The sequence below is a fragment of the Ambystoma mexicanum genome, chromosome 6q (genome assembly GCF_040938575.1).
Source record: "Ambystoma mexicanum isolate Mex_15411 chromosome 6q, UKY_AmexF1_1, whole genome shotgun sequence".
NCBI lineage: Eukaryota > Metazoa > Chordata > Amphibia > Caudata > Ambystomatidae > Ambystoma > Ambystoma mexicanum.
The window spans coordinates 1,050,868,228-1,050,880,473 of record NC_090937.1 but is presented as its reverse complement, the minus strand read 5'-3'; positions in this window follow the sequence as shown (position 1 = coordinate 1,050,880,473).

Below are 12,246 nucleotides of genomic sequence, written 5' to 3'. Positions count from 1 at the left end.
CTACAGTACCGGCAAGCTTACCGGTACCGTAGTTCACAGACCACCAGGGTCGTAATGAGGCCCTATATTTTAATTGCTATAATTATTAAAGAAAGGCACTTTGACGTGAGGTGGTTGATTTTGAATATCAACCAACTCACTGTGAATCTCTTTATAGGGGAATTCATTGATTTACTTAACGATAATGCTAAGTCTGTATTTTGAAAAATTTATGAAAGGGGATGCACTAGCATACACATGCTAATACATATTCGTCTATGGAAATGTGAATGGATTATACTTGCAATTTGTGACTTGAATGGGATTTTAATGGGGTGCAAGGGTTAAAAGAGCGGGCTATGCAGTTTGGGGTAACTGGGGTTATGTGCTACTTGTAATGTAAGCTTTAGTTTGGGATTCTGGAAAGCAAACAAGGTCTCTGGACAGCTAGGCCAAGGGATCTGGTCACTCTGGATGGCTGGGCCAAGGGATCTGGTCACTGGGACAGCTAGGCCAAGGGATCTGGTCACTGGACTCTCCTGGATGGGATGCTGGACAGCTAGGCAAGGTCGGGTCACTGCACTCTGGGATCAACTGCCTCCTCTCCTTTCTCCCTTGATCTGGATAAATGGATGAATCTGTCTGGATGGATGTAGCTGGCTTTCTGGATCTTGAATGGGTTTTGATTATTGAGTGAGTGAGTTAGTCTTGAGAGTCCCTATTGTTTCTCAATCTCCCTCTTATATAGCCAAAATGACATTATCGAATTTACAATCTGGGGGAAAGTGCCCTGGAATTATCCCTCTCCTGGGATAGGGCAGCCAACCAGTGTTATCCCCTTCCCCTAGGCCGATTGGTTCAGGGGAAATGACATCATGTGTGTGTTTGCATTTATGACCCTTCTTTGTCTCTCAAGCCTACTTTTTACCAGAAATGAGTTATAGAGCAAAACTTAAAACTTATACTAGCCAACACCATGAGAAGTAGATATGCGGATTCACTAGGTGACAGGAAATTGGACAAACTGATTGCTGACTCTGTGTAAGGTTGCATTGCCCTTTGGCACATTTTTGCTATTTTTATGAAATGTATAATATTTAAAATTCTGCCAATGACTACACATATTCCCAATAACAATTTGCATCATCCCAAATAGTTTCATATTCGTCCCATTCGTAATTCACCCCAAAATAAGTCTTTCATGGCCATATCAGTTCAACAAGCACTAGAAACATTTACTTGGTCTCTTTACATTCGCCTAAAAATCACATGGAAAACTGGCATACTACAAAATTATTACTTATTCAGGGTGCTGGGAAAAATGTCTTAAAATACAGGAGTTCTTTAATGTCAATGGGGTGGATTTGTCACACGTGTGGACAGTGCTGCAGACCCCCACAGCAAACTGTTCCTGCCAGGCTCGGCTTACAACAAAGGACTTTTATGGTGCCCTCTGAAGTTTGACAGTTCATCCTTCAGAGTGGGTGCAGGAGTAAATCACACCTCTTGGCTATGCACCAGCCATACTGGCTTCCATTGTTCTTTTTCCCAGGGCTGCCTGCTGGTCAAGCAGGGCAGTGAATCCTCACACTGTCAGCCTTTTCATATGTCATTGTGGGCCGGTTCACTTATGGATTCAACTTTTATTTTCAGTGGGAGGCAGGGGTGGCCATTGAATTCAGTGCTTTGGCCCAAATCCCAGTTTTCCTGGTTTCTGAGTCTTTTCCAAGTAACCACGTCTTTTGGGGACAAATATAATGTACATTATATAACCCAAACCCCCGCCCACATATTCAATCACATTTCTGTGCTCGCAAAAACTGTCATTTGACATTAACTTTTAAACAGCATTTTCCCTTATTTTCAACAGAGCAGATTCACACGTGTTCATTCGAAGTTTACAAAGGTGATTTCTGCAACGCACAGGATTGACTTTCAATTAATCTTCTGGGGGGTTTTGCATATACTGTTAGTTTATGGGCACAAAAAGATGCTGCACAGGATTTCTTTGATATTGACATGTAAATGTCATGCACATTATTTCTTTCATTTACTGCAATTTGAGCGCGATGGTTCACAGCAAAAGGAAACAAAAAGCTGTGTTGAGTGAATCTTGACTTTGCCCAATCAACTCAGATACTAGCAACAATGGATTTTCAGTCCCTTTACACTATCATACCCCAAGATCAGGCAATTGACTGTATGCGAGAACTCCTCACGGAGCATGACTCACAGGACCGAGTCCCACACAACTTCATTTTGGAACTCATGACCATAGCACTTAAAAAAAACTATTTCGAATTCAATAGCCAATTCTATTTGCAAAAGAAAGGTACAGCAATGGGGGCAGCATTTGCCACAAGTCTAGCTATACTCTTCATGTCCAAATTTGAATCACAACACATTTTATGCACTACTAACCCCTTCCGTCACTTCATTACAAAGCGGAAGAGGTACATAGATGATATAATCTTCATCTGGACTGGACATGAGTCAGACTTGCCACTTTTTCTAAACTGGCTGAAAAACATTGATACCAATATCAAGTTCACAATGGAATTCAACAAAAAACAAATTGGGCCTCATTACACGGACGGCGGTAAGGGTTAACAGTCACCGTTAATGGCAACGGTGACCGTTAACCCTTACCGCCGTACTACGAGGTCCCTTTGCGGGTTGGAGGATTTAACGCCTGCTTCTTGCAGGCGTTAAAATCCAACCCGCTAAGGGACCTCGGAGCTAATTACGGCACCGCAAAATTGCAGTGGCGTAATTAGCGCCTTCCCCAGTCCCATAGAGCCCTATGGGGCGGAAAGGGGATTTACTGCCCCTCCAACCTTGGAATGGGGCGGTAAATCCCCTTTCCGCCAAGGCGGTGCCGGTATTTTACCGGCATGAGCCATGGCGCTAATAGCGCCATGGCTCACCGCCTACCGTGTAATGAGGCCCATTGCCTTTTTGGACCTGGTCATTAAAGACGAATCAGGCAAATTGATATGTTCTTTATGTCGCAAAATAAGTGCTCGCAACACTTTGTTGCATTATTCCACTAATCATCCATGACATCTTTGTGATAATTTACTGTATGGACAGTTTCTCCACATTCGGAGGAACTGTTCCATTCTGCATGATTTTTATGAACAATCTGATAATTTGAGCACTCTTCTCATTGAAAGAGGTTACCCTAAAAGACTGATCAATAAAGCCAAAAAGAGGGCTCGCTTCACAGACAGGGATATATTGCTCCTTCCAAAACCTGCCACTGACTCTCCATTAGGTACTGATAGTACCAAAATGACGTGCATCATAACTCATAGACCACAAACCTTTCAGATCAAAAAAGTGATTTCTAAATATTGGCCGATTGTAAAACTTTAACCGACGCACCATTGTTATGTTATGTTATGTTATGTTAAGGAATTTATAGTGCACACCTGGTACCCGTAGGCTGATCGGCGCAGACTAACAAACACAAAACAGAATTACATATACATCAAAGCTAGAAGCATTCCAAGGTTAATACTGATAAGGCTCTAAACGAAGAGCAGTGCCGAGGTTCGCTTTGAAAAGGGCCAAAGACATCCGTGACAAATTTGTACATTCTACTTTTAAGAAAGACCCACCAAGACTGGGACTTTGGGACCTAAGAACAACTGTAGGTAATTTTTCGTGTGGATCCTGCTCTGTCTGCCAATTCAGCAAGAAACTCAAGGAGTTTAAAATTGGGGCCAAAACTTGGACCCTATCGTCTATGACAAACTGCAAAACCAAACAAGTAGTGTATTTTATCCAATGTCCTTGTGGCCTTTGATATGTCGGACAAACTTCTCGACCAGTCCACATTAGGATTTCTGAGCATCGTTCAAGAATTCGGTGCCAGACGGAATCTGCACCACCTGCAAACCATTACATTGAATTGCAACACTCCGCCAATGACATTTTTTGGTGGATTTTAGATGTAGTCAAAAATACACCCAATGTGCCTCGTTGTCTCCTTCAGAAGGAAGCACGATGGATCTATCATTTATCCGCCCATACTAATGGGTTGAATGAGGAGTTTCTCCCCATATCCTAAGTATACATTCAGCTCCTTCTTGTTTCTCTTTTTCCTTGTGTGTTTTCTGACATTTCAGTCTCTTTGTGGATGTGATTATCCATTCACATTAATATGTGATGTTTGAGGCCATTCGCACTAGAAGTGACAGCTTTCCAGGAGAAGCCTACAATTTTTGGGTCTCTGATTTTTGAATTCATGCTAATCTACATCGTCTAGCTGACCTTTCTATTTTACTGATCCATTTTTCACTTTCCATTTGGGTTTCAGCACCCTCTACTTTTGCCCAGTGATCCACTTGCATGCCTGCCTTCATTTGCGAAAACAAAATAAATTATTAATTATCTCTGGCTTACTTCTTCACTTGTTGTATGCATTTCTTTGTAATTTATTGATTTTATTTCTTCAGGATTGGGGGGCAGGTTAAAACTGGTCCGCTTTTTGCTTTTTGACTTTGTGCCTTTTTCGGTTCAACAGCACTCCTCTAGCTCTTTCCGGGAAACTAGGATCCTTTTTGCCCACTTGCATTCATACGGTGCGCCCTTGCATCAATCATTTTCAGCATTCAATTCCACTGCAAGTACGCTTCATTCATTTCTAAATGCCTTTATTTTGGCACTTATAACTCACTCGTACGTTACAGCTCTGATGCTCGATGACACGAATACAATCATCTGCCCTCCTGAGGCTCGTCAGCCTCAACCAACTGTTTCTCTCACGTAAGAGTTTTGAGCCAGCAATTTTGCATGCTAGTCCCACAGAGGCTGGGCAGCGAATACCCAATCCGATCCATTACATTAGGAGGTGCGTCGACTGTGAGCCTATCCTGGCTCCTGTTTTACGGGGCCCAATAGGAGGCGTCTTTCCAGCTATCGCCCTCCCCTTTTTCTACTCTTTAGGCTCTGCGGCTGTAACCTGCCTGCACATGCATTTGAGCGCTCTGCAGAGCAGGAACGATTCAGCTGCTAACGAGGTGGATGCCACATAGTGGTAAGTAGGGATTCCGGTCCCGTTCAATTTAAATCTCATTTTAGACCGGTTCTGCACCCGAACTGTACCGAACTTCCTTTTTTGATCCAATTTATTTATTATTTTTTTCTTCATTTCGAGCGTAATCATTCATTTACGTCCCTTTGCTTTTTTCTTCACTGTAGACGGCCTCCATTACGCGCTGTCAACCCCTTTGTTGAAGGAATGAGGCTTTTTTTCCTCCATTGCAAGCAGCACTTCTAACCTCCAGCTGTTTCCAATACTATTTCGCTCTTAAGGTAGGATTTGGCCATTTTTTATCATTTTTAATCGTTTTTATTATTTTCACTGGTCCACTTAGCACTCCAGTGCTTTCTCAATATTCAACCACAAAAAGTATATTTCTACACTTTCAATTGTTCACAGGCTCACCTTTGGATGTTACCCTTAGACCTCAGGATTCATTCCAAGTCACGCTGAGAAACGCCACACCAGCACTAAACTGCTCCAGCGTACATGCTAAAGCGACATTGATTGACAGGTAGTTCTGCAACCTTTTAACACTTTTTTTGAACACCTGTCCTAGCACAATTCTCAAACCCTTGTGTTTGCTATTTTATTCTTTAGAGAGTGTTGTTTTCCAACGCCATCCCTTCTTTGATGATGCAGCTCTGCTGTGGGTCCCCCCGGGCCCATTTACCCAGACGCCCTGCACCGGTCTCCATCTAAAAGCGCCTGGTTATTTTTACTCATCCACAGCTCCTTTTATTGGTAATTTATTTGCCCTTTTTGGCTTTAACTATCTCTCTAAGCAATCTAGGTACAATCTCTAAAAGGGATTACCCCTTTCACATAATTTATCTTGTTTGTGTCTGCTTCCCCACAGGGTCCAGTTGTGTGTTATTCCACCCTGAGGAAGGCAACTCCAATTATGTCCTGGAATCATTTGCCAGACAGGTGGCTCCTTTGCCGAAACGTGTTTAAGATGTCTACTTAATTTGTTGTTTTTCTATTTTGTTTGACATGCACATGTAGGCAGACCTGTCAACAAAACTTTGCCAATCCTGTAATAAATTTGTATATTGGCCTAATACAAGCCAAATCCAAGAGTGTTGGCTCAGTTTAGGTCATCACTCAGAATTGGCAGTTTCTGTTTATTTTTTAAATAGGATTACTATTTCTATTCATGTGTTTCTGAAATAAGAGAAATAAGATTACTATTTCTATTCATGTGTTTTTGAAATAAGACTACTATTTCTGTTTGTGTGTTTTCAATGATCAACTGTTTAACCTACAGACAAATGTATCTATTTGTTCACTACATTATTTTTCTTTAGTTACCTATGCATTTTTATTTATTTTGTTTGTCTTATTGTGAAATAAATATGTTCACTATTCTTAATATGAGTTTGTATTAGCCTAAATTCATTGGTTTAGTGATACCTCTTTGGTACACTTGTCAAATAACTTATTATTTAAGCAATTCTTCAATTGATTTCATAGCAGTATGGAACCCATTGGTTTAGTCTAATGTATAGTCCCTCTCCATCACTGCTTTTGGGACAATTCCCCCTCCTTTCGTATTGAGTGAAAAGCAGAACTCTCTGCCCCTCATGTGATTTCTCAGTAGACAATGCCGTTCTTGGAAGGTATTGCCTAACATTTTGGCAATCTGATGAAATAAAGCACGCAGGGGTGTCTTTCAATAGGCGCACAACTTTGTGGTGTTTTAAATGAAATAACAAATTGTAGGGCTGTCTTAATAATAATAATAATAATAACAATTTGGCATTTATATAGCGCTACGAACCCTCAGGTATCTGAGCGCTGCTTATTTTTACCCACGGTGTGTGGTGCTCATTTATCGACCTCGGAAGGATGAAACGCTGAGTTTGGCGCAAAAGTAGAGCCGTTCAAAATGCAGGTCATCTCCTTATGATTCAACTTAAAAGTAAAGCAAATGCAGAGCCATTCTTTGGTGGCAGTGTTCAATGCTCGCCACACGTGTGCCAGGAAAAGAAAAGCACCGACATTTTTGTGGCCTTATTTCAATACGGTTTTTGTTTAAAGGGGATTTCTGCTTAGGGCCATAAATGTAACCCACAACACACGTGTGCTTTATGTTCTCCTAAATCTCTTCGTAAAACAGGTACCCTGCATTGTCCTCCACATATATTCTCACACAACTGGCTTTGATTACGCTGCTGGTAGGTGACAACATGTCAGATACCTAACTGTGGGTGGGGAAGATTTGATACTCAATAGATGCTCAATAGAGTACTCTATTAGAATATCGTATGTACTTTAAAAAGAACTGGTCAGAAAATGTACTACAGAAAGTCCTGATCACGCATGCACGAGCAATCAAGATATAAACAGTGGCACACAGAAGGGCCTCCTCAATAGCTATGAGGGCTCTGTTTCGGAAAGTGAAACCAGACCTGCACTGTGAAAATAGATTAAATTAATGTAGAGTGGTAATAACATTTCTACATTTCTTTACTAAGCCCCGTTTCTTGCTCAGTTTAGGGTTTGCCCAGATGAGAATCAGCTTTGGCTGAGAAAACGCTGCATAGTGTGAATGTAACAGCGCCCAGTGGTTGGGCAACTTCCAAAATGTTTAAAGTGGTGTATCCCTACACCTCTAGGCTGACTTTCCACCTCAGCTCTAGATCTTTCTTAAATATGGCATGTCTGCACAGTTGTGTTTTTCAGTGTTGGGATAAGTCACTGAAGCACTAAGAGAGAACCTCAAACCAAGACACACTGTGCAGAGGTCCTCCCTGATTTCCACGACCCTCCTAAGCAAGAAGTGACCGTGAAGGTCTGTATGTGAATGTGGAAAACAGAGCCTCTGGAGTCAGGCAAGGACCCTGATGTGTGCATTATTCTCATAACTAAGTGGTACCAGATGTGCCATCCACTGCCTACTTTTGGGGAGCCTGCAGTGTCTGACCCTGCACAGAAACGGTGACACTGAGATGAGTACACCAGGACACAAGCACACCCGTATCAAGACAGACAAGCAGGTCGGGAGTTTCTTTGCAAATGTGTTATTTTTTTTATTTTTTTTTTTATTGTTGTTTTGATCAATAGTATTTGATCTTTCAACATAAAACAATTTATCAAAACATTATCAAGTACATTAGACATAGAAAATTACAGTCACTAGAAGAACAAGTGAAAGTAAGTCTATACCTTTGTTAAGAACACTATTTACGTAATACAATAGTTCTTAGCTCAGCTACATCAATAATCATAATCATTCCAAGACAAAACAAACCAGATAGTCATCACAGCTAAGCTGTTATAGTAACATCAATTTCTGGTAACTTAATTTCTAAAACATTGAGAAAGTTAACCAGTGCATACCGTAGTTGTTTAGAATGACCTTGGAATATCATTAGCCAAAATTCATCATGCATCACTATAGGTTTGCTAATCAAATGCTTAAAATACATTATTCTAAGGGGTAAAAGGGTAACACATTCAACCACTAGGTGTTTCAATGTTTCAGCCTGCTGATGACAAAACCGACAGATTTGAGCTGAGGTCTTCTTCCATCTGAACAAGATTTCTCTGGTAGGCCAGAGATTCAATCTAAAACGCAAAAAGTCAGAACGATGTTTGGGGTGTGGTGACTGATTGAGATACTTTTCCAAATACCCCTGTTTTTTTTATGGCAAAAGGATTCGACTCAAATTTAATTATTTTTAGGCATGCTTCACGGGTTTTAATCCAATCTGATTCCCATAGTTTGCTCTTTGCTTTATTAGGGTTTTCGATGAGTAAGGTTTCTGAAATATCAGCACCTGACAGAATTTTCAAGATGTTAACACGCCATTTTCTTAGGAAATGGTCGCTAGCCGCCAGTAAATAGTTGGACATAATATTAAGTAAACCATTAGAACTCTCCTTCATAATGCATTTTCTGAATAAGAGACACAGCTTCCATTTAAATGTAGCATAGAGTGATGTAATACCCAATTCATGTCTAATGATTGATATGGACTCTGAGCTGGGAAGCATGAGCGCTCTCTTCCAAAATTTACTTTCTAAGTTAGCCCAGTATTTATATGTTAGACCTATCTCCACTTCAGAACCATATAAGATAGTAGGCACAAATGTTTGCTTATAATAAATGATCAAAGGTTTAATACTGAATTTGCAATATTTTGCCCGAATTATTCGAAGTTGAGATAGGGCATTCTGAAGCTTCATTAATAAATGATGTTCTTGTGTTTTATCCGATAGTCTACTAGAAACACAAATTTCCAAATAAATATAGGACTTTACAACCAGAAAATTGGTGCCCTGTGCTTGCCAACGACACGAAGAACGCCCTTTGGTATTGCCAAATTGCATTACCTAGAGTTTTTTAGTATTAATGGTAATGCAATTTCGTTCTGCATATATGTCCAATGCACTTAACAGATTACATAAACCGGAGGGTGTCTTAGATACTAACACCATGTCATCGGCATACAAGAGCCATGGAATAGGAACACCTTGTAATCTGCATGAATCAACAGTTACACTTGTAATACATGCACCAAAATCTAGAAGGAAGAAGTTAAACAAGGCCGACGCCAAAAGACAGCCTTGCTTCAAACCCCTAGTGGTTTGTATGGGATCAGATAAAAGACCCTCATTATTCAAACGAATTGAGATCGATGTATTTGAGTGCAGCTGGATGATCCATTTAAGTATATACCAGGGACATCCTGCATCCATCAATTTTTTAAACAATAATTCCCTCGGGACTAGATCAAAAGCTGCCTTAAAATCAACAAAAGCCATATAAATTGTCTGTTTGCACTGCATGTTCAAATGGATAATGGCTTTTAAAGTTATCAAATTGACGGCAGTACCCAAACCCCGAACAAAACCCGTTTGAAAGGGATCTCGAAGGTGGGATTGATCCAGCCAGTTATTGAACGCTCCTAAAACAAGACGGGCGAATATTTTTCCAGGACAGTCCAGCAACGCAATTGGTCTATACGATGCTGGGTCCATTCTGTCTCCCTTCTTAAAGATTGGTAGAATGATTGATGTATGCCAATTCACAGGAACCAAACCAGTGATCATGATGTGATTAAACATGTCAAATAGAATATCTGCCCATAGATGTTTATGCTGTTTAATCATGACATTATGTAACCCATCTGGACCTGCTGCACGGGACACACTCAATTTGGATATGAGAAATAATATATCCTCACGATCAAAATTAATAATGTGATTAGATGCACGGCTGTCCCAGATTACACCAAGATCAGGAAAGGGTGAAGTATAGATGGTGCCATAGAAATCATTCCAGGATTCCTGAGTAATAGAGTTGACCTGTAATGAATGTTGTCTCTTTAATCCAGTGTTGTTTAATAAGGCCCATATACCAGCCGATGACTTAAGAATGATTTGACTTAGCATGGCCTCTCCATCTAATTGATATTGGATCGCACGTCGGGACCTAATCCAGTTCTTATACGTCCTTTTTAGTTGATTAATCTGATCTTGGATGACACCTGGGACTTCAACATGCCTATTTAACAATGCTTTAACCTTACTTCTCAATTCACATTTCTTATGTTTTATTTCTGGGTCAAAAGCATGCTGATGTAGCTGAGTATGACCCTTGAAACGAGATTTATGAGGAGCTATACGCCGAATATTATGCACATAACAACCACTAAGGCAATCGGTATCATCATCATATTGTGCCAGCAGGGTGTTTCTAAGCTGGGACAATTTCCATTTAGACAACTGAACACGATTACCAACATTATTGAGTCGTAAGTTTGCTACATTCCTGTTTAAGGGAAGTTGAACTGTTTTAGGCCACTCGTATGTTAATTGTAGCCAGCTGTGGTCACTAAAATTGCAAATGTGTTATAGCTGTAAGACATTAGATCTACAAAAGAACACTAACACCTGAGAAAGGTAACTCTACTTACCTGCTGCTACCACTTGACCATCGTTGCACTATCCCATCACCGGAACCAATGTTTCCCTGGACCGGCCAGGTTGCAACACTCCCAAGTAGTAGCATGCATTAGTATTCCTTTTTTTTTTTTAGACCTCCTTCTGTCACCCTGTAGCTTCTCACACCTTGTGGATAGCCTCCATGTTCCTGAAATTGCCACACGAATCCAAAAGGACACAACGCAGTTTGCCCTTTGGTAACTGGAAATCTCTTCAGGGGTGGAAACATACCAAAACAGTAGGAAACAAACTACATTTTCCAACCATGAATTCAGCTGCAAGCTTTATTTACCGTTAAATGGGGAAACTGGTCCTGGAGCGCCAGACATTCTAGCCTCAGCTGGGAGGAACTTTGTAGACTCAGGAGCTGGTGACGCCATGCATACTGGTGGCTGCTCTACCTCCTCTTCATAGACGTGAAGTTTCATTAATACCCGCTAGAGATACATACCAACTGTCTAACCCACTCTGGTAAAAGAAGGACAATTGTTTTTTAATGGCGCCATTATGTTGATGTATTTCTGTCACCCCTCATTCTCTCTTTAGAATTGTGCACGGGTTGCTCGACCATAGCTAGCATAGGGAGGTTGATTAAGAACATTTGGAAATTGACGGAAGTTGGTTGGGGCTGGTTCTGTACAGAATTTGACATTCTTTAGTGGACCGTGTGTAATCATGAAGACAGGGTACATGCTGGGAGATGTAGTCCTTTCAAGGAATCCGCGCTGCTTGAGTTTTCAGGGCTTTCTTTGCCCTGACTTTTACTGATGTGACTCTACTGATTGAGGCACAATGCATTCAGTGACATGCCAACCTGTGGACATCGTTGTGATTTATTCGAGGTGCAGATTATAATATGGGACACGTCGACTTGAGGAGACACGTACGTTTAATGTGGTGCAGTGAACCATAACCATAACCCAGTGACTGCATCAGTAGTGACCGAGGCAGAGAGAACACAAACTTACAAGGATTGCTGTACTGTTAAAGGTAACTTTTTGCCAAGCGTCACAATTCACTGTGATGAAGTTTATTCTCCCGTGTGAGACATTGCATTCTAGGATATAGTCTTGCAGGCTAATTTGCTTAACCGAGTCAAGTGAACTTTGGGACATATAGTAATGCAGAACGTGTGTGAATAAAACAGCATGGATTCTGTGGCGTTAAGTCCCGTTGGGGTAAGCAGTGAGAGGTGCAGATTGAATTCCACGGCATGGGATAATCAGCCCCCCCCCCCCTTAACCTGCACATTTGGTTAATCA